At 45.5% G+C, this 22702-nt stretch overlaps 1 protein-coding gene and 1 long non-coding RNA gene across 3 annotated transcripts in view; one reads left to right on the forward strand and one right to left on the reverse strand.

The window, feature by feature from the left end:
- Positions 1 to 22702, forward strand: part of EPHB1 (EPH receptor B1) — a 432698-nt gene that overhangs the window by 197848 nt on the left and 212148 nt on the right. The window lies entirely within an intron of this gene.
- LOC147577174 (uncharacterized) lies at positions 12774 to 21885 on the reverse strand. The gene is made up of 3 exons (XR_015239991.1): positions 21773 to 21885; positions 18780 to 18946; positions 12774 to 13139 (listed from the first exon to the last, which is right to left on the reverse strand). It is a non-coding gene; the product is annotated as an uncharacterized LOC147577174 (long non-coding RNA).

Here is a 22702-nt window from a genome sequence, read left to right on the forward strand (position 1 = left end):
TAAAGACTCCTGAAAATGTTTCAAACTTCCCAATTAGTGTATGTCTGTAGCATCAGGGCCCAAGTAGCAGGTGATATAAGTAAGAAGGGCTTTGAATGTTTGATTGGAAGGTAAGATAAGGCAAAACAACAACAACAACAAAACGAATTAGTGTGTGTGTTTACTGCACGAGAGCAGGAGAATTACAGATGCCTTTTCAAAACTGTGGAGGCGGAGCCTGGGTGGTTCAGTCAGTTGAGTGTCCAACTCTTGATTTTGGCTCAGGTCATGATCCCAGGATTGTGGGATCAAGCCCTGTGTGGGGCTTCTTGATGAGCATGGAGCCTGCTTGAGATTCTCTCCATCTCTCCCCCTGCCTCTCTCCCCTGCTTGTGCTCTCGCTGTCTCTCTAAAATAAAATAAAATAAATTAAAAAAAAAAAAAAAACTGTGGAGAGGGATATTCTGAAAATGTTTTAGTAAGTAGAGGCTAGTAAATGAGAATTACTAACATGGAAATCCTAATTATTACTTTAACTTATGCAACATGTATTGATCTCCTTTTTGTGTGACATTTATATTTTTAGAAAAGTGACTTTGTTTTTATTAAGGTGACACGTTTTTATTGACATTCCAGAAAAGAAAAGAAGAAAAAAAGTATAGTGAGTAAAGTAAAACATGACTTAAAAAAATCCAGAAACTACCATTGTTAAATTTAGGTCAACACCGCTTTATATATATGTCTGTATAATCTGTCTTCACTGTGACTGGAAAGAGAGATGGAGAGTTAGAGCTAATTTTAGGAAACTATGGTAATGCTAAATCTTGAAAACAGTAATTTAATTTTCTTTAAATGTAACTGAAGAGGGGGTGCCTGGGTGGCTCTGTCGGTTAGGCATCTGACTTCGGCTCAGGTCATGATCTCACGGTTGGTGGGTTCGAGCCCCACGTTGGGCTGTGTGCTGACAGCTCGGAGCCTGGAGCCTGCTTCGGCTTCTGTGTCTCTCTCTCACTCTGACCCTACCCCAACTCATGCTCTGTTTCTGTCTGTCTCAAAAATAAATAAACATAAGAAAATTTTAAAAAAATGTAACAGAAGAGAAAGAAATGAATACAAAATGGAGGAAATCTCTCCATTTTGTGTTTCTTCAGCACAAAATATATTATTTCTTGAAAGGTTCTCTTAAGATTAAGAAAGAATATTATAAAAACGATGAAACTAGAATCATTGTTCTAAATTTCCTATTTCAGTTTTAAGTAGCTGACCGTTAACCCCTTTCTATGAAAGATAAGGAAATTGGTGTACTTCTATTTCTTCTCTCTCTTCCCCTTCCTCCCCTCCTAGTTTTTGTTAATTTTTTAAAATTATTCTTTCATGATAAGGTTTATAACAACTTCAGAATGTTTTCATTTTCTTTCTATATTTAAGAGACTGTCATGACTCCCAGTCGCCCCATCACAGCTTCTCCATGCTGAACTCATTATTTGGATTTATCTCTTGGTTGATTGAATTTCATTATCAAGTAATTGTTCCCTGTGGAAGGACTCTTCGTTACCTGAGGTTCTACATCCATGAGGACACCTGCCTGCGAATGTCACTATAGACAAGTCTGGGGCTTGCCTATGCTTCCCCTTAGAGTGACTGCTCGCTCTGTCTGCTGGTTGAATACTTTTTTACCTTTGAATTTAGGAACTCCACCAGGTTGTGCTGATTATTCCTTCATTTTCAGAAAAATTTTCCTATTAGCTCTCTGAGCAGAGTAGGCACTTTTTTTTTTTTTTTTTTTTTTTTTTTGGCTGGGACCTCTAGTTTAAGAATACTAGTTTTCCTCCATAGATTATTTTGAGCCTTTTCTTTGCTAATCATCTGTGTTTTATGTATTTACATGATCTTAAACTGGATCAACTCTGTAGCCACTTGTGCTTTATTAATTTTATGATGTTGTTATCTTGATCCGTAGCTTGTTTCTTTAACTCTGCCATCTCCCTTTCTAATTTTATTCTATTGTTTTATCGTCTGGTTTTGAGCTTTTGTGTTATTGAATTCATCTGAGAATGAATCCTTGTGGATACGCTTATTTCTTGGACTATATTTTCTTCCCTTCTGAGCTCTTTTTCTGCTTCTTTTCATGTTATGTTTCTGTATTTCTTTCTTATTTTTCGGACAGTTGTTAGTGAGTTTGTGTATTTGCCCCGTTGTTCATTTCTTTTCATTGCGGTGACTCTTAACAAAAGTAGCTCAGTGCAGATTTCCTGTTTCTCTGAAGGGCAGTGGGTGGCTCCTCCTGGACTCTCTGCCCACGTTGCCTGAGCCACACCTGGAGTGCTGGGTCACTACCCACCTCCACCTTCTGTACCTGGGGGAAGAGGAAAGCTCATCTGGGTCTGTACACAGTCTTTGAGGGAGATAAATATGTCTACTTTCTGTCTGGAACTTTGTTAAATGCTTCCAGCCAAGACTGGTCTTCCTCGAATTTGGGATGGGAGTAGGGGTAAAGCCTTGGTATTTGAATTCTTTGCCTGCTTCAGAGTAGAGCCCTATAGCTTATCTTTCCAGAAGGGTGTTAGCCCTGGAAAATAAAAAAGAGGTTTAAAAAGACCCTTTCAGCTTGCTCCTTTGCAGCCCTCCAAATGAGGGGGTCCAGAGGGAATTCTCAGAACCTTAAGCCACCAGTTGTGCCACACCGGCCCCACAGAGCTGTGTGGATTGCCGGCCTCACCCCTAATTCCCCTGTATACCGCTGTCCCCCTTGCTGGCTGCCCTTCCTGTGGGCCGGCTTCCCATTCCGTGCCTGCCCCTCCCTGTGCTCTTCTAACTAGAGGCCTTTCCAGCATTGATCCCTCTGCTTGGCTCATGCCTCCCTTCCTTCCCCCTCGTTCCCTAAGTCATATTACAGCTCAAATGTCACAACCTCAAGGAGCCCACAAGGAACCCTCACACAAGGCCACACCTCTGTTATTTGCACAGCTCTGCTGTCCGTGGCGAAATTTCTCCTCTCCTCCAAGTTGCAGTGTGCAGTTACTTTCTTGGGACTTTCCCTCCATGGCTGAGTCTGGAAGCAGGCCTGTTTCCAGGGCTGTTTTTTTCCAGTTATCCGTTTCTCCCTGTGACTCTCTCTGCCTCTACGTTTTCCAGCTGCATTGTAGAAACTTTAATCCCAGGCTCCCTGTGAGGAAAAACTGACTTGTTCTCTTTTCTTTTTTTTTCCTTGTAATTCTTTTTTTTAAAGGTCATATTTTAAATGAGCTCAAAGTTGGGACCTAAAGTGAGACACTGTGGCTGTAGAAGCCTGTGATTTATGGTGCCAAGACACCATCCCAGAACCTGAGGGGGTGGTCCAGGGAGCAAATAGGCTGCCTTGGGGTGAAAATGAAGGCCTGAGATCTGTTCTCTCCCAGCTCTGTAGGCATCTCTCACTTCAGGCCGCAAGCTTATGAGAACTTGGTGACGCCTTTGGGATAGGTGTCCCCAGACATGTGGCAAACGATGCCTGCTCCAAACTTCCCTCTGGTCCCAGGACTAGGTCAGTGAGATGAAAGCAAGCTGCTTGTGTTCCTGTTTCCTGAGACAAAGGGGTTACAGCAAGACAAACATCCCACCAGTTTTGACTGACCATCTACTATGTTCCAGACGCTACTGTAAGCATTTGAACATGAGCAAAAAATGATTCTGACATAGTGAAAGGGATCTTTGCTAGTGCTTGGGCTGCTGATGTGATGCCCTCAAAATCTCTTGGGCCCACAGCGTCAGCATTTTGCCTCCAACAGAAAACAGAGCGTATAGAGTCAGATGGTGGCAGGGTGGAGCCCCAGTGTCTTGTCATACCCCCACTATGCTGGGAGCTCCCGGAGGGTGAGACCTGTCTCATTCATCTGTCCACCTGCAGCGAGACAGCAGATGGAACAGAATCATGCAGGCCCCCTTCTTCCTCATTCCACACTGGTCCTGCTCTTGTGGCCCCTGGATACCGCCCATGAGAGGAGCCTATCTGTGGTTTTCTGCCTCTTGATTCTCACCGGGTTTGGGACTGACTGGTGGTCTCCCCCCATTCCACCAGCCCCTATCCTTTTCTGAAAGCCGTTGTCCAGATTACACTTGTCCCCAGCAGGCATCTCACAGTCCAGAATGATGCCTGCCTGGCCAGAAAGGGTGCTGTGCCCCCGCCCCTGCATGCCTGCACTGCCAGCTTGCCTATCTGCAGTGCTTGCCCTGTCTCTTTCTAAGCACAGCAGCACAAGCTGCCGGCTGCCCTTGCTGCCAAAGCACAGCCTGGGAAGCCATCCAGTCTCATCCCCATGCCAAGTGAGCAAGACCTGGGGAAACAGATAGATCTAATCCTGGCCTCAGAAGGGACAGCTAAATTGTCAAGCAGCACACTAATGGGGGCTGCTGACTGCACAGGTATCTCTGGGTTATAAATGCCCGGCACCAGAGAGCCTCCTAAGTCACACAGAGGACAACTTTATGATCCAGAAAGTAAAGAACTGGAGCAAGATCAGCTTGTGACAGGGAGCAATTGATCGGGGATGGGAGAGAGCTTGGCCCAGGAGCTCAGGACTCCATAAACCATCAGAACTCAGTGCTTCCTGAGGGGACATGCGCTGACCACAGCACGGGGAGCCAGGAAGCTCCGTGTGAGAGCTCCGGAGGGCTGTATGGTGTTGTCCTGGAGCTGGGATTCCCTGCAGCACCCCGGTGTATTCTGCACTCGGAATGATCTTCCCATAACCCAGTTCTGATCGTGAGCCTCTCCTGTGGAAAAGATTTCAGTGGTTTCCCCAGTGTCCTAAGAGTCAGACTTCTTAGTATGGCATTCAGGATGCTATGGGATCCTGGGTTTGATGAGCTTTCCAGCTGCATTTAACGTCTTGGGTTTCCCCAGTTGTGACACACGTTTTTTTACCTTTGGGCCTTTGTATAAACCATTGATTCCTTTTCTCTCAAAGGCCATCCTCCCCCATTTTCTCCTCATTTGGCTTGCTGTCACTCATGCTTCTGGTTTTAGCCCAGATGCCACCTCTTCCAGATTTGGATGCCTCTTCCATACACGTACCCTGTGCATATCTGTGCATACCTTGTCATGGCATTTATCACACAATAATGTATTTGCTGTTTCTGTTTGTATATCTCCCCATCAAGATCTTGGCTGGAGTGGGGTGGGTAAGGTTGGTCTAATTTTACTTGTCATTTTATCCCCAGGGCATGGTGTACTGTCTGTCCCATGGAGAATATTTGTTGAACAAATGAGTGAATGAATAAATAAATGAATGATACGATAAATAAGCAAAACATCATGACAACATGGGGAAAAAAGTTGGCCCTCCCAGGGCATCCTCTGTCCCTGTCTGCCCTCCCAGAGATACAGTCATCACAGGATCTCAGGCTATATCCCCATCCTCTGTTGCTCTGTGCCTGGGAATGCTCTTGCTGGTTGCAATCCCTCCAGATTCCTCAGTCAACCTTTCTTAAGGAGGCCTCCCTGAATCCCTTGTGGGACAGAATTCCCACTGTGCCTCTCTAACTTCCAGTGTTCCAGCCTAACTATGGTTTGACACATACTTTGTTGTATCTTCACTGTATGTTTTTGTGTCCCATTGTCTTTTTTACCTTTTTATTTTGAGAAAATTATAGATTCTTAGGCAGGTATAAGAAATAATACAGAGGTGTGTGTGTGTGTGTGTGTGTGTGTGTGTGTGTGTGTGTGTATTTAGATCTATTCCATTGTATCACATGTGTAGAATCAGAGGACCATCACCACAGTCAAGATACAGAGCAATTTATCATAAGCATCCTTAGTGATCCCCTTTTATAGCCATAGCTTATTCCCTTCCTCCTCCTTCTCCCTTACCCCTGGAAACCAGTCTACTCTCCATCTTTATAATTATGTATTTTCAAGATTTCTGTATAAAGGGAATTATATAGTCTCTAACCCTTAGGGGTTGGCTGTTTTCACTCCGCGTAATTCAGCTGAGATCATCCAAATTGTATGTATCAAAAGTGTGTTCCTTTTGATTGCTGAGTAGTATTCTATGGTATGGATGTACTACTCTAGGTTGTGTAGCCTGTTGAAAGATGATTTGGATTGTTTCCAGTTTCTGGCAATTATGAATAATGTTGCTATGAACATTCATGTACAAATTTTTGTGTGAACTTAAATTTTCATTTTTATACAGATGGACCATAAGCACATGAAATGGTGTTCAACATCATTTCTTGTTAGGGACATGCCAGTTAAAACCACAATGAAATATCACTGCACACCTATCAAAATAGCTAAAATTAAAGGTAGTGATAACAGCAAATGCTGACAAGGATGTGAGAAACTCTATCCCTCACACATTGCCAGTACCATTCTGGAAAAGGGTGTTATGGTTTCTTACAAAACTAAAGATGTGCTTATCACGTGACCCAGGAATTGTACTCTAGGGCATTTTAATTGTATTTTAAAACAAGTTGGAAATAATTCATGCATAATTCATATTCATGGTAAAAAAATAGAAATACAAGTAAACATAAAGGAAAAAAATCTGTCATCTTGCTATCTAGACGTAACTATTAGTAATGTTTCGGCATATGGTGTGTGTGTGTATTTTTTTAATAAGAAATGGTGGCATATACTTTCATGACTTTTTTTTAACAATGTATTGTTTCCCCCTCCATGTCAGTGGGTGCCTGTGTTATCATGTTAACACTTGCCTTATATTAAATTCAGTGACTCATTTCACTGAACTGAGACCTCTAGGTCATTTCACTTTTTTTTCTCCTGCTGTTATAATAATACCTGATGAAGTTCCTTGTTCACATATGTTTGATAACTTAATGGATGCTATTCCAAAGATAAATTCTAAGCAGAATTCTTGGATTAAATTTTTTCCCATTTTTAAGACTTTGGATAAAAATTTCCAGTTGCCATTCAGAGATGCTGTACTGATGGATCCTTCAGATCCTGGATGACCATGAGTGACCCCTGACTGTTCCCACCATGGTCCTTATAATTCTTTTGATTTTAGGTTAGTCTGATAGCTGAAAAGTGCTAGATTTTAGCTGTTTGAATTTAGATTTTTAAATTTGATTACCAATTGGACTAAATACTTGTTTGTATTTCATCTTTGTTAATCTCCTGTTGACAGTATTTACCCATTTTTCTATTGATTTGAATGATACGAACCTTCATATATATTTCATTTTTTCCCCTAGTTTTGTCATTTGATTTAGAACAGCATTTTTGCAGCAAACCTTAACATTTTTCTGTAGTTATTCTATCAGTCTTTCTCCTTATGTGCTTTTCCCTCTGGTTCCCTCTTTGCAAGTTGTTTCTCCCCCAAACTTACAAATATTCATCTGTGTTTTGCCATATTTATTTTTATGGCTTAAATTTTCATTTAAGTATTCAATCCAATAGAGATTCATTTTGGGGATTTGGCATAAGGTAGGGATTTACTTTGTCTTCCAGCAGCTAACTTGTGACTCTGTCTTTCCCCCTGACTGGAAAGGTCCTCTATGTTACTGCCCGTGTTCCCCTCTACCCTCAGGTCTGTTCTATGTCAGAGATGTCTGAAGCCACCTATTCAACCTGCGAGCAGACGGCTTTCTCTCTCCAACATTATCTTGATTATTTTCCATGATGTGTCTAGGGTCGCTTTTTGCTGACTTTGCCTGGTGAGCCCATCTGTCTGTACACACAGGCCTTTATCTTCAGCTCAGTAACATTTTATTACATTATATCTTTCATTTCTCTTCTGCTTCATTTGTGGATTCTATTTTAGGAATCCTCATTATCTGCATGTGGCTCTTCATTCTCTATTTTCCAGCTCTTTCACCTTCTGCCATATTGTTTTAATTTCTTTCCCATTTGTTTTCTGTGTTACTGACTTCATATCCTGAAGCTTCACTGCTAGCCTTCCCTGCCTGCAAAGCGGCTTTGTTTCTGTGATTGCATTTTTAGTTCCCTTGCTATCTTTCCCTTTGGAAAGCATCTTCTTTTCCATCTCATCCTGCAGATTGTGCCTTCTTTTGACTTTCTGCTCTTGTGACTTAGAAGCCATGCTTTCTTGCACACTACTGAAAAAGTGTACATCTTCCTGAATTTTTCTTCTGCATTCCAGGGCATCTCATTTTTAGAGGTGTGCTCTTCCTCTGAGTCTACAGAATGACGTTCCCATTGTGGCGTATGTGGTGTTTTTCCTTCTCCTTTGAACATCATGCACTTTGGTGGGACTTGGTGAGGTTCCACAGACAGTGTGAGTACGTTTGTCCTGGGACTCTCTTTCTGCCCACTTTGGGGTGATTTCACCCCTTCTCATTTCTGTACTAGCTGCAGAGGTCCCCATTACTTGCTCATATCTGAAATGTCTCCCTTGATGTGTCTCTGCTCTGAGCAGGGGCATATTCCTTTGACCTGCAGCATCTGGTTCTTTGTTTCTTCTGGTCTGATGCAGTCTGAGAAAATTCCGGTTCCCTGCGAGTACCACTTCTGGGCATTTCTAACCTCACCGCTTCCCGCGAGTGCTTCCCGCTTTGGCCAGCAGCTGTCAGATGCTTGATGCCGCTTGCAGGTCTTGGGCGGCCCTGTTCTGTGCAGCTGTGTTCTGGGAAGGGAAGAGAGCATAACGGGTGAAATGGAAACTTCCTTGATCTTTAGCATAGCCCAGCTCCTCACTGGTGGCAGCCTGGGGCCTCTGACACAGGGACGGAGGGTGGCACTTCCTGCCTTTTTCCTCTGGCAGATTCCGTTTCGGGTAGTTGAGTCAGGGAAAGCATGTCCTAAGCTCGAGTGGGTTCTCTCATCCATCCTGGTGCATCCTCCTCTCCCCTCCTCTGACACGGGATTATCGTTCAGTATTCGTTTGAAGAAAGGGTGTCGTGAACTTCTGCTGTTTGTCTGACATCATGATAATTGACCTGAAAGATTGGGAGTGTCTTGGGGGCTGCTCTCCCCATTTTAAGCCTGAAAGTCTTCTTCATGTAGTATATTAAATCATCCATTTATCAGTCTGAACCCACCCCCCGTCTGACATTTGTCTGTCAGATTTTGGAAAGAATTACAACTCACCACGACACCAACAGTGTCTAACACAGTGCCTTGTGCCTGGTGTTTAATACTAGTTTTTGAATTAAATTGGGATAGGATTGCCAAGAAAGGGAACATAGAGAGGAAGGAAAGGAGAGTGGACAGAGAGAAGTTGAGGGACATGACAGCAGCAGGAGGAGGGGCATAGGCCAGCGAGGGAGGCACAGAAGTCGCAGGCGGAGAGGTCGGGGGAGCGGAGAAGGTCTGATGAAGCACAGGTGCCTGGAGGACACCCAAGGGAGGACCGGTCAGCGATGGCGGGCTTGGCCACCTGGCTGAGAGGGGTGATGAGGGAGGTGATTGCATGCCTGGACCATCACTGGTGACCTTTAGTTTCAGGAGATGGAGGCAGTCCTTTCCTGAGTTGGAAGGCTGAGTGGGTTGAGGAAGAGGAAGTAGTTCCATGCAGATTGAAAAAGAAAAAGAAGAGAAAAAAGAGGGCTTGAGGGGAAATCAACATGCCAGAAGGTTTTTGTTTTGGTTACTGATGTTGCTGTTGTTGGCATGGGGAAGATTTGATCAGCTTTATATCCTAAGGGAAGGAGGTTGTGACTAGAAAGAACAATTTGTAGGCCGAGAAGGAATATTTGAAAGAGCCGGTCTGACTCTGATCTGCACAGGGTGAAGTCAGCCATGTGGAGAGAAGACGTGGTCTGAGAGCTCCCAAGGGCAAGGGCTGCCTCCCACTGGGTCCGGCCAGCGCCGCGGCTGTGGTGGATTCACCTTAAGGCAGCGGCGGAGGTGAGGAGGGTGCTCCCCCTTCTGCCTCCTTGCAAAGGAGGGGGCAGGGCCCAGCCAGGCCTGGTGTAGCGAAAAGGAGAAGACTGAAAAAGGTTCCTGGCAGCCCTTGGGCCCAGACGAGGGGCAGAATAAGCCTCTCAACTGGATGCTGGGTGGCACCACGAGAGAGCCTTGACGGCCTCTGGCTTCAGGTGGTCTTTTGCCGCGTGCTAACATTGATTGCCTTTCTGGAAGGCTCGAGGAAGGCTCTGAAGCAGTGGCTTTGGTTTAGCCAGGAGAGGGACTTCTTCTGGACCCAAACCCTCATTTCCTCACCTTTCGGGTACTGTGAGGTATTGCTCCCCATTCTGTCTCCGGAGACGTAAAGTTCATCGGCTGCGGACGCACAGTGCAGCTCTGTGGGGATGTCCTTGTCTGATCCCCAGACGCCAGGCAGCACTTGGCCTCACTCTCCTCTGTGTCCCTGCCTACCCCCTCTCCGGGCATTTACCTCTCCGAGAGCTGACTTGAACCCACCCAGCCTAGCTCAGCGCTGTCAACTGGACAAGAAAGCCCGCTGTAAAATAGCCAGCACTGAACTGGGCTTACGATAGACTTCTTGGGTTGAAAAACAGGATATTAATCTTACTTCATTAACTAATTAATCAATTAATAAATAAAACATCTTTGAGAACCTTCTGTGTGTCAGGCACTGATACCATAAAGGTGATGAGGCCATCATCCCTGCCCTTGAGAGTACATATCTAGTTCAATGAGGTGACACTCACTTAAATAAAGGCTTTTAAACTAAGGGGGAGAATTCATGTGAGGTGTAGACAGTCCATTCAAATGAGAGGCACAGGGATGGATTAAGTAATCCCTGGAGTCCTGTCCGAACCAAGTAGTTTCATTATAAAGCAGGACCTGCAAATTGGCTTTTCCTTTCAGTGTTCTGCATTGCCCTTTCAAACAAATAATTAACCATGCAGCAATCATCCAGCATATTCTAGAACTCAATTCCTAGTACTACTCTCCAGAGTACTTGAACCGTGCCCTGGGGTTGGCATTGTTACAAGAAATTCTTGATGAGAATAATGCCTGATATTGTACAATTGTGTGCGGTTGGCCTTCCTTGCGCGGTTCTGTGTATGCACATCAATTACACGCATTCGGTATAATTTGTCTTTTTAAAATCACACCTTCTATTTCACCCCAAGAAGATAAATGGATCCTGCCTCGGTCCCAATTCCATTGATTTTTTTTTGTGATCCTATGGTGAAGCTATTATCAACACTAATCTCAAACCCTGCTAGGAGCCAGGAAGTCCTTAGAATACAGAGCGCCAATTTCTGTGACTTCCAACTTATTTTTCTTTTCACTGGCTTTTGTTCTGACTCCCCTCTCCTCATCTCATTTTCAAAAATATGATTTGATTATCATCCTGTGAGGTCTGTTCCACTGGCTCTGAACAGAAACCTTTTCGACACATCCAGCCTGGAGGAGGTTGCCGGGGGTCTCTATTGATGGAGCATGACCCTCCCCGGGGCAGGGTGTCCCTGCAACTTTGAAGCCCCACTCGATGGCCTCCCTTTCCAGCGGGGTGAGCCCACACCCTTCACCTTGACTCTCTCAAAATGGCTTTTCTAGGGAGAGGTGGAAGAAAAGAAGAAACATGGGGGTTAGAATTGAGAGACTACAAGGCACCGGGGAGGCTTTTGACAGTGAGCTCAGTGTTTGAAGATGGGGAAGCGGTGATGTTTCTAGGACTTGAAGCGATTAATGCCAGACGGTCATTTGCTTCCATTTTCCAGGGCTGTTCCGCAGCCTCCTGGCTGTCACACACCCCACCTTCTGCTGGACCTGTGACCAAATTTAAAATCTTAAGAGATCACATGCCAATTAAAAAGCATATTGATTAATTTTCAGAAGGCAAAACATTCAGTTCATTAAAATATTTCCAATAGTACAGAGGGCATACAGTGAAGAATGTCTTTCCTCACTGCTGACCCTGGGCCCAGTGGCCTCCTGAGCACTGCTCTTACAGGTTCCTGTGGAGCCTTCCAGAGACAGTCTGTAAATAGGGCATGCACTCAGTTCCTCCTGCTACCGCCATTGTCCATGCTGTTCTTTCCCTCCCCTCCTCTCCCTTTCCTCCCTCCCTCTCCTTCCTCCTCTTCTTCTTCCTCTTCCTCCTCTTTTTTTTTTTTTAATGTAATATCCTTTAGATGATTCCATACCAGAATTCATAAGCCTGCCTCATTCTAAAGGGTTGGATGGTATTCTAATGTGTGGATATGCAATAACTTATTTTACTAATCCCTTATTAATAGCTATTTAGTTTGTTTCCAATCTTTTTGCCATTAAAAAGAATACTCCCCAAAAGACTTGAAAGCAGGGACTCAAACAGGGACTCAACATTTTGTACAAAAATGTTCACAGCATCATTATACACAGTAGCTAAAATAGGGGAAACAACCCAGATGTCCATCAGATGAATGGAGAAACAAAATGTGGTATGTCTATGCAATGGAATACTATTCACCCATAAAAAAGAGTGAAATATTGATAGATGCAACGTAGATGGATCTTGAAAATAGTATGCTAAGTGAAAGAAGACAGACACGGAAGGAAAAATACTTATGATTTCACTTATGTAAGGTACCTAGAATAGGCAGATGTGCAGGGACAAAAAAGAAGAGAGGTTATGAGGGAAGGAGGAAAAGGGAATGGGGAGTTCTTGTTTAATGGACACAGAGTTTTATGTTAGCGATGATGAAAATGCTTTGGGTATATTTAGTGGTGGTGGTGGTTGTGAAACTATTTAATGCTGCTAAATTATATGCTTGCAAGCAGTTAAATTGATAATTAGCATATAACATGCTTTGCCACAATACAAAGAAATGATGATAGAAAGAGAGGAATATGCTGCTCAAGCCTAAAAACAAAAACAAAAACACCAAAAAAAAAAAAAAAAAGAAAAAAAAAACAACCCAGGATGGTGCTATAGTGAACATCTTTGTACAATAGAGAGCTCTGTAGGAATGCAAGTGTATCTGCCTGATACGTTTCCGGAATTGGGGTTATAGAATGAGACAGTGTGTGCATTTAAAATTTTGATATATGATGCCAAACTTTCTTTTAAAACATTGTGCTAGGTAATGCTCTGACCATGAGATACAAAGTTGGTTTGATGCCAACCACAGTGTGATATCAAGTGTTTTCATCTTTGCTACCCTGACAGCTGAAACAGGGTCCCCCTGGTAGATTTAATCTGCATTTCTCTTTGGGGCTTATGCTCTGTGTGTGGGAGACTCTGGAGATCAGGAGTCATCTTGGTCCCAGGTCAAGACAGAAACAGGTCAGGAGCAGCCTGGAGGCACAAGGGAGGGCTGGTTGGCTGGGTGACTCAATTTACTCCTTCCTCAACCTCCCTCCTCCCTCTGCTTGTTGCATCAACCTTATCCTGTGATTCACGGGGCCATGGAATGGCATGTGGAAGAGAGCCTGAGGCGTCCAGTTGCCTAACAAAAGTAGGAGTCCTTGATCTGTTCCCTTCCCAGCCTTGAAAGCCTCTGTCCACAGCTAGGGACGGCAGGCTTACTCCTTCTTGATCCTTACGGAGGCTATGCTCCCATCACATGTGCCTCCTGGTTTCCAACCCACACTCTTAGACCTTCCAAAAAAACCAGAACAAGGGTATTCCTTCTTTTAGCATCTCTTGGGCCAGTGACTTGCAGAGATAAAGCCAGAAATGTGAGGGTGGTGAGGGGATCCATGAAAAATGAATTCTCTGCAAACTCTAGTCACTCATGTTCTTATTATCTTATGGCTTCCACAACAGCACAGAATTCTTTGGAAGGAACCTCTTCAATTGAGAGGACAGGGGCTGGCCCTTTCTGGGATGCAACTCTGTCCTGGATCAGGGCAGGAAGCACAGAGTCAGCTGGCATGCCTTGGTCTCCTTCACAGAGTGTGCTGAGGAGCCAAGGCTCCTTGATTTATGTACATTCGTCCTGTCTGAAGAGCACCTTCTCTTGGCTTCAGTCCAGAATTCCAAACCCCCATGATCAATCTGAGCGAATCTTAGCTCACTCGCTGGCACTTCAGTCATTTCTTCCAGCTTTCTGTCACTTCCTGATTTGATATACATTCTGTTAAATATTTTTCCTCCACGTTATGGATTAAAATGTTGATTAGGTCAGGACCAAGGGCAATGTCAGGTGGTGACATCCCATTCCTCAAGGCTGACAGGATACAGTTACTTAACAGAATTATTACTAATGGGATGGCTGAGGTCTTGGCCAACTATCGTGTCCATGGTGAGATCACGAGGGGCTCAGACTCTGCTGAAATCAGGATGCCCAGGACTGTGGGAAGAGCTGGGGGACAAGTGGGAAGGACAAAACTTAGTGCCTGAGTTCTGACCGCCATGGAAGAAGTAGACTGTGCAGTGAAAGTGGAGGGGGTGGGTCGGGACAAAGTACTGGCTCCGTGTGTGGAACTGAAAGAGGAGAGGAGGGTAGTTGCCTTCAGACCTGTAAGTACAATTTGAGAATACAAATAATGAACATACACATAGAGCTTCCCATGTGCCAGACATGGTCCTATGCACACTTATATATATGAACTCATTTAATCCTCATGCATCCTGTGAGCAGAGGTAATTATTATCCTCATTTTACAGATAAGGACACTGAGGCACGGAAGATGGTTAAGGAACTTGTACTTGAGTCATACCTCTGGGGTTTAAACCCAAGCAGGCTGGCCCCAGTGCGTGTGCTCCTAACTGCTACACTTCTGTGGCCTTGGCAGGTGCAGCTTCCATCATATTATTGACTGAATTTCAATGAGTGCACTGGAATGTTCAGCTTCCAGAAAGAGGACTTGGAAATTCCAGATCTCTCCAGGGGTAATCTCTCCAGGGCCAGCAGTGCCTGTGGAATCTTCTCTTAGCAGACCGGGAGAATGAAAGTGACCGCTAGGAGTTGTTGGATTATCTCCCTCCAGAGGTCACCCCCTCTGATGTGAACGCATGTCAGTGTTTCCTAACAAGCGGAAAAGGCACAGGGCCAGCAGGAGAAGGTCTGGCTCAAGGGAGGGCTTTGCCATCACCTGACACCTTGGTCTTCGGTCGCTTCAGCTATGGAAAGATGAGGCTGATCTAGAAGACAACATGAGTGTAGTTACTGTCTTAAGCAACAGTTTAGTGTGTCTTGAGAGGGGGAACGTAAGTCACATATCTGGGTGTCTGTGAGATAAGTGCGTTCAGTGCTGGCAGACCCTTTACTGGACCGGTGTTGTCAACAGCCTGATAGACTTGCCTATCCATCACACTCCGCTGCAGAGTCACAGAGCCCTGTGCTGCCTCTGGAGATCGGAGCAGCATAATCCCATATCTTTCATTAGATCCAGCAGCAGCAGCAGATGTGAGAGCAGGGGTTCTCAGCCCAGCAGCAACGAGACCGAAGTCCACCGATACCGTGGACCATCTACAGAGTCTGATTCACTGCTCACACTTCAGGGGGCAGAGATCAGGACCACTTGGACAACCGTTTCCAGGTGTGATTCTGAGAATCATCAGAGTTTGAAAACCAGTGGTCTGGGGGTGTGGCTCTGAGTCATTTCTTAGAGCTTAAAGTGTTTTACTGTGCAGCTAAGGGAGTACAACGGGCAGGCTCTCCTATATCTAGGTGTTAGGGGTGCAGAGGGTAGCAGAGGAGAGAGAAGCTAAGGCCAGCCTTGGTAAGCTCACTTGGGCTGGGCAAGTTTAGGATGGGCTGCCCCTGAGGCTTCAGGCACTTGCCCAGGGCACCAGAGCCCCAGAGATGGCCAGAGGTTTTGCAAACTGCCAGAGAAACTTCTCAGTGCAAACCATTGCAAGATTTTCCTAACATCCTGATACTGGAAAATCTAGGTCTGTTGGGCCTAGAGTAGTTCAGTTTTTAGCCAGCTTATCTCCCAATTTGACTTCTTTTAATCTCATTTTAATTATTTTTTCAAGATTGATACAATTTAAGTACTAACTAGAACATCATTGAAATCTGTTATTTTAAACAAAGGCCTTTCTGATTATGCTTTTTAAGAAGATTTTTTTTGTGAAGTGAATTCAAGCCCATTATTTGTTTTTTTTTTCAATTAAGTAATATACAAAAGTACCCAAAAAAGGAAAATGAAAAAGAAAAAAGGAAAAATTACTTCCCATTTCCACCACGGAGAAGAAATTAACATTTGGTGAACATCATCACCACACTCTTTCTCTGATAGAATGATAGCTAATTAGGTAAATTGAAACACTTTTACAAAAATAGAATGTTACTGTACACATTTTTAAATTAAAAGCAATATGTTTAATTTGATTTGAATTTAATAGACAAAAAAATTCAAATGGAACTTCAAAAAGTGCTGAAGTTCAGAAATATTTTTTCTTCATTACAGGTTTTCAGTTTCTGAAACAATTTCTGTAAAGTTATTTATTTATTGGGAGGCAGTGGGAGATGCGATTTTTTTTCCCCCTGATTCTGAAATTTCCCAGTGTCTGCCCGGATCCTGCCACTCCCTGCATCCCAAACCCTGGATGTCTTAAGGCACTATTTTTATATGGAGGAGGTGTGAAGCATCTGTGTTCTGTTCCCTGCCCTGGGGGCTCTGCCTGGCCCTCCACTCCCTTCAGTGCCTTCCCCTTCTTTCACTGGGTTTCTTTATTCCAGCCTAATGAGTCCCAGGCCTTAAAGTGCATATGAATGGCTTGAGGGTTTGGGTAGATGGCAGATGCCTGTGCAGTAGGTCTGAGGTGGGGCCTGAGGGTCTTGATTTCTAACAAGCTCCCTTATGATGTCCATGTTGCTGCCCTTAAGAACCACGCTTCGGTAGACAAATTCTAAAATTTTTTTGTTTATTTCGGTGTTAACCATCCATCCTCCCCCACCACCTCCACCCACCTGGCCCTGCTACCTCACTGGTGCTGTGTTCCCTGAACTTTGGCATTCTTTTTTTCTTTTTTATTAATTTTTTTTAAATGTTACTTATTTTTGAGAGAGAGAGGGACAGACAGAGAACAAGCAGGGAAGGAGCAGAGAGAGAGAGAGAGACACAGAATCTGAAGTGGGCTCCAGGCTCCAAGCTGACAGCACAGAGCCTGACACAGGGTTCGAACTCACAAACTGCAAGATCATGACCTGAGCCCAGTCTGACGCTTAACTGACTAAGCCACCCAGGCACCCCATGAACTGTGGCATTCTTGACAATGCCTGGATCTTCTTGCCTGTTTGTGTGCAGGGGGTGAGGAGCAACCTACCTGGGTTTAAAACACATAGTGACTTGGGGTGCCTGGGTGGCTCAGTGGGTTAAGCGGCCGACTTCAGCTCAGGTCATGATCTCTTGGTCAGTGAGTCCGAGCCCTGTGTCGGGCTCTGTGCTGACAGCTCAGAGCCTGGAGCCTGTTTCAGATTCTGTGTCTCCCTCTCTCTGACCCTCCCCTGTTCATGATCTGTCTCTCCCTGTCTCAAAAATAAATACAACGTTAAAAAAAAAGATTTAAATTTAAAACACATAGTGACCTAAAGTTTTTTTTGTTTTTTTTTTCCCCCTCAGGATTGATGACATTGCTTCAGTGTCTTCTGGCATTGAACATTGCTGTGGTCAGTTTGGGGCAAAGCCAGAGTGTTATTTTTTTATTATTATTATTTATTATGTTTTTTAGGTGATATGCCTTTCTCCACCTGGATGTCCAGAGGAGTCCTTCTTTAGGCTTGAAGTTCAGTGATTCACCAGGATATGTCTTGATTTGATCTTGGGATGTATTCTGGCTTTTTCAAAATGTACTTTCAAACTTTTAATTCAGGAAACCTTTCTCCCATAAGCCTGTAAATTGTTGTTGCTCTCCTTTTGGTGTCTCTTCTGCAGAGCAACAATGATGCATATGTGGGTGGATGCACAGGGGTACATGTTTTTGTCATAGGTGCTGTAGGCTGTGACCCACTGAAGCTGTTACCCTCCCTACTCCACACTCTCTTCTGGAAGTTTCTCCAGGCCAGGGTCTGTCTGCCCAGGAGCCCTAGAAATGGGGGCAGAGATAGAAGAAAACCCTATGGGCTGTACCACAGGTTCCCACAATTTCCTCTACACCTTGCAACTCCCATATATTGGGCCTTTCTGCATGCTATATTGGCCTTTAGAGAAATCCGATCTTGCCCAACTTCTGAGGTTTGTCAGTTTTCAATATTCTTCCAAATTCCCCTGCATTTTCTATTACGTGGTTTATAGTGCTTGGCTGTTTATTTATTTTAATAAAGGTTGATATTTCATCTCTTCCTACAAGAAAAATCCCTTTTCTTTTTTGCATTTAGCTGGAGATCTATGGGAGGAGGTAGAAGGCCTCAGAAACAACTTTGCTTTCCTCTACCTTTCTTTCTTGGCTGAGTCCAGGATGTGGTTTAATTTGACCCACAATTAATTGGCCTGTTTTCCCCTTTTCCCAGATCAACATGGCTAACGGGGGGGTGCACATGACCAATAAGTGCCTGGCTCTCTGTCCCCACTGCCCTGGTTCCTGTAGCTGTACCAACTCAGTTCTGAGGCTCCCATGGGCCAACTCCATTAGAGGGGAATCTCTTTCAGCCAAACCTTCTCAGCTTGTGTCTCTGGGAAGGCTGTTTTATTGGCAAATGATGAATGAGAAAAGAGTCTGAAGCTACCAAACCCATTGACCTGGCTCTTTGGGTGAAAGCCATCATTTCATGTACTATTATTTGCATATCTGTGCTTTATTGGAAAACAGGCAATGTTGGCTAGAAGTACTTCAAGGTGGGCCAAACCTCCCTTCTTCAGTTAATTTCAAGCCATGACATCATAATAGATGTGGCACCTGACCACTTCAGAGTGAAGGCCTTTCAGTCTCCAGAATCGCCCCACCTTTAACCCATTTAGTAGGATCGTGCCCAACAGGAGGGGTGTCCTCTGCACTTGGGAGAAAGGAAAGTTGAGAGCACAGAGGTGGGCGTCACTGACCCACCTTGTTTGTACCAAAAGCCATGAAACAGGTGACGATGACCCCATCATCTCAGGACTTTAGTAACAGATACCAGGGGGTTGAGGAAGGTGCAGAGTGTGGTCTCTCCCTGTGATGCCTGCCCAGTGACGCCCGCCTTCTCACGGGATAGCGGTGAAGTCGGGGCCTGCCTGTCGGGGAGGATGGGAGGTGAGCAGATTGCGAGCACTGGGAGGCAGCAGCCTGACTCATGTATCACCCCAGAGTGCTGCGGAGCCCAGATGTCAGAGGACACATGTGGGAGAGCTGGCTGCAGATGTAGACGGACGCTCTTAGTGTGGCAGCAGGGAGGGAACGGGTGGAGGTGCCAGCCACTGGCTGAGAGTCTGTGGCTAAACTCAGGAAAGCAAAGGAGTCTTGTCCAGACCCCTGCCTCCAGCCAAGATTGTGACTGCTGCTCCCCCCACTCCTAGGCCACGGACTGGAAATGACCCGGTTCTCTATCTATCGAAACGCCTCAACGCCTTCCCCAGTGTCTCCAGCCTCCCTTGGTAACCAGAGGCTAAAGTTACAAATGCAGCTGTTTCCTCTTGGCTATGGCTTTAGCACATTGTAAACACTAGACTGTAAAACTGACTCAATTATACACCTCGCAAGAGAGCTTATTTCTGCTTAAATTCAGCTACTTTTACAAAGTCTGATGGAATAAGGTTGCTGTGGAAGTTGAAGACGGGATTCCATGTCGTAGTGGATGTACGTCTGGTGTGTGCGGGTGGGTAGGGGCACTACCTGGAGTCTGAACACTTCTTCCTACTTGGAGGTGGGGAGGGTTGTCTTCCTGGAGAGTGTGAGGAAGTCCAAAGGGCCCAGGTGTTCCTCCTTCCCACCTTTGGGGAGCTGGAGCATGGGTACCCGGCCAGGTAGCCCAGCCACCTGCATGTTCCTGACTTAAGGCTTTGACTTTTTAGAGAGTGGCTGGAAGATTTGGGAGAACTAGGACTTTTGCCACAGCATTAAGTTCTAGCGAATGCATCTGCATTGTTAGGATGGTCGGCAGGGCAGAGGGGCTATTGGGACGCGTAGCCTGGCCCAGACCCTCCCTGAGGTGTTGCCAGGGCTCTGGAGCCCAGCCTGCCTAGTCTCCTGCCCAGCCTTTCTGATGATTCTGAGCACTGTTCCATGTTCTTCCGGAAGGCTGCCTTCCTTTTCTGTCTCTTATGTTGAACTACAGTCAATTTCTGTTACTATAACCAGGCATCCTCACTGATACAAGAGTGATGCTGAGTTTTGAGTCAGCCTTCCTAGGGAAAGGCTGCTTCCAGCAGAAAGACCATAGCTGTCGAGTGGATCAAGAAATGCCCATTCATAATTCAGTAAATAACCAAGTATATGCTGGTGGCAGGCACTGTGCGAAACACTAGGAACCGTGTGCCCTCACGGAGCTTAGGCCCTGGTGGAGGAGACATGCCTGTCTGGCTTCCAGATCACCATTCCACACGGGTCCCATTTGGAAGGCTGCCTGCCTGGTAGGAGGATGTGCCATGTGTCCATGAAGCAGGTGCCCAGCAGGCCTTTGTGGAGAGTCAAGTAAGGTTGTGGCATTCAGTAGTGGCAACTTGTCTAGAGACTGGCTTTCACGTAGGCACAAATCACCCACTCCTTTATGTGTTATTATAGCTATTTCATCTAGTTTTTACTTTCTTGTTTTATTTTCCTATCTTCTTAATTAATAGACCTCAAGAGGGAGAGAATTGCTGGTCATGGCCACTCATAGATTTATCCTCTATCTTTAGGAATGAAGGGACACTAGGCTGCCAGGTGTGTATGTGTTTGGGGTGTTAGGAACCCCCACAACAGCAACGCAGGCTCCCACACAGTACACAGGCTCCAATCCTGAGTCCTCCTTTGCAAGGCCGTCCCATTTGGGCTTGGAGCCTGACTGCACCCTCCTGTGGGCTGGGCCACACTTCCCACCTTCCAATTTCTGTGCTTTTCTTGCTTGCTTCTCCATCTCTAAATGTACTGGGCCTCTCAGTGTCCATTAGCCAGAGCCTCAGACTCCCTTGCTAGTCAGCATAGGCCCCAGTGGCCTTTGGCATGCCCCAGAGCGCAGGCATGGGTCATCGTCCAATGAAAAGGTAGCAAACATAGCAAACGTCCCTAAAGTGCTGATCCAGAGGTTCTTAACCTGGCTAACCTTGAGAACAACCTGGGGAGCTTTTAAACAAATACTGATGCCAGCCCCCATCCCTCCCCTGTCATTCTGACTGAATTGGCCCTTGTGGGGGTGTGGGCAGGGTATTTTTTTTAACCTTTCCAGGTGATAACCATGAGCTTTCAGGGTAAAGAAGCACTGTTTAAGGTCTTTTTTTTCTGAGATGACCCTTCAAGGAGGAACCAAGAAAAGGTTAGGGAAAGGAAGGGTCAGGTCAGAGGTAGAGCTTAAGGAAAAAGTGGTGGGCATGGCTGGTGGGGCCGAGTAAAGAATCTAGGAGTGTGGACTGGATTGTCAGGCTCTGCCCAAATATAGCCACAGTTTTGCTACATCTCTACAACGAGAGGCACATAATTGTTTCTTATTTTTTATTTTTAATGGATCTGCCCTTTGGCCATGACCCTGGAGAAAAAAGGAGGGGAGCAGACCCTTTTAGTCTCAATCCCATCACTCTATAGCCTATCCTTTCTCTGGTGGGGTGGGGGAAAATGGTCTAAGGAACAAAGTAACAAGCATCTGAGCTTAAGACAAGGCCTGGGAAGGAAGATGGAGAGAGAGTGCCTGGAACTGGGGCTACTTTCAGTGGGTAGTCCGGGAAGTCTCTGAGCTAAGGGCAGGAAAATTAAAAGCCATTCCAGGCTTCCCAAGTATCATGAATTGATGCTTGGGAAGGGCATTCCAGGCAAAGGACCCAGCAAGGACAAAGGCCCTGAGGTGGGAAGGTCTTGGCAAGGTTGAGATTGGGTCTGAGGAGTAGGTGTGGGTCAGGTGGTATGGGACTTGTAAGTTGTCCTCAACTTACTTTTCTGATGAGTAGAGATGACCTCACTCCTCTTCAGCATCATCATACCTCATCCTGAATAGGTAGAGGTGGAGATTTGGAAATTGAAGAGCCTTCACTTTGAAGTGGTCAGGTGCCCTATCTATTATGATGTCATGGCTTAAAACTATACTGAAGAAGGGAGGCTTGGCCCACCCTGAAGTACTTTCAGCCAACATTCTCTGTTTTCCAGTAAAGCACAGATGTGCAAATAATTGCACGTGAAATGATGGGTACCTGTGGCTTTCACCCAAGGAGCTGGGTCAGTGGATTTGGTAGTTTCAAACATTTTTCTCATTCACCATCTGCCCATAAAACAGCCTTTGCAGAGACACAGCTTAGGCAGAAAGTGTATTCCCCCTCTGTGTGTGAAGGAAGCCACTGGAGAGTTTGGAGGAGGTGAATGGTGGACTGACTTAAGTGAAATAATAATACCACCCTGACCAGTGTGTGGAGAGCTGGTGGCAGTGGAATTCCGAAGGCAAGGTAGGGGTGCCTGGGTGGCTCAGTCGGCTGAACATCAGCTCAGGTCATGATCTCATGGTTCATGGATTTGAGCCCCGAGGTGGGCTTTGCACTGACAACGTGGGGCCTGCCTCAGATCCTCGGTCTGCCTCTCTCTGCCCCTCCCCTGCTCCCTCTCTATTTCTCTGTCTCTCTCATTCTCAAAAATAAATAAACATGAAAAAATAAGAAGGGAAGGCAAGGGGGCTGAGGCTGAGAGGGACAGTGTCCCTCCCATGGTCACCCAGCACTCGAGTGACAGAATTGAGCCCCGCCAGAGCCTGGAAACCAGGTGGGCAGGCCCAGATCCAGAATCCTGAAGGGCAGTGTCCTCCCTCTAAGGGCTCAGGCTCTTCCCACTTGCCAGGTAATCAATAGTTTTACTGCCCCCCTCCCCGCACCCCGCCT

The sequence above is a fragment of the Puma concolor genome, chromosome C2 (assembly GCF_028749965.1).
Source record: "Puma concolor isolate L17-30 chromosome C2, mPumCon1.1.hap2, whole genome shotgun sequence".
Classification (NCBI taxonomy): Eukaryota; Metazoa; Chordata; class Mammalia; order Carnivora; family Felidae; genus Puma; species Puma concolor.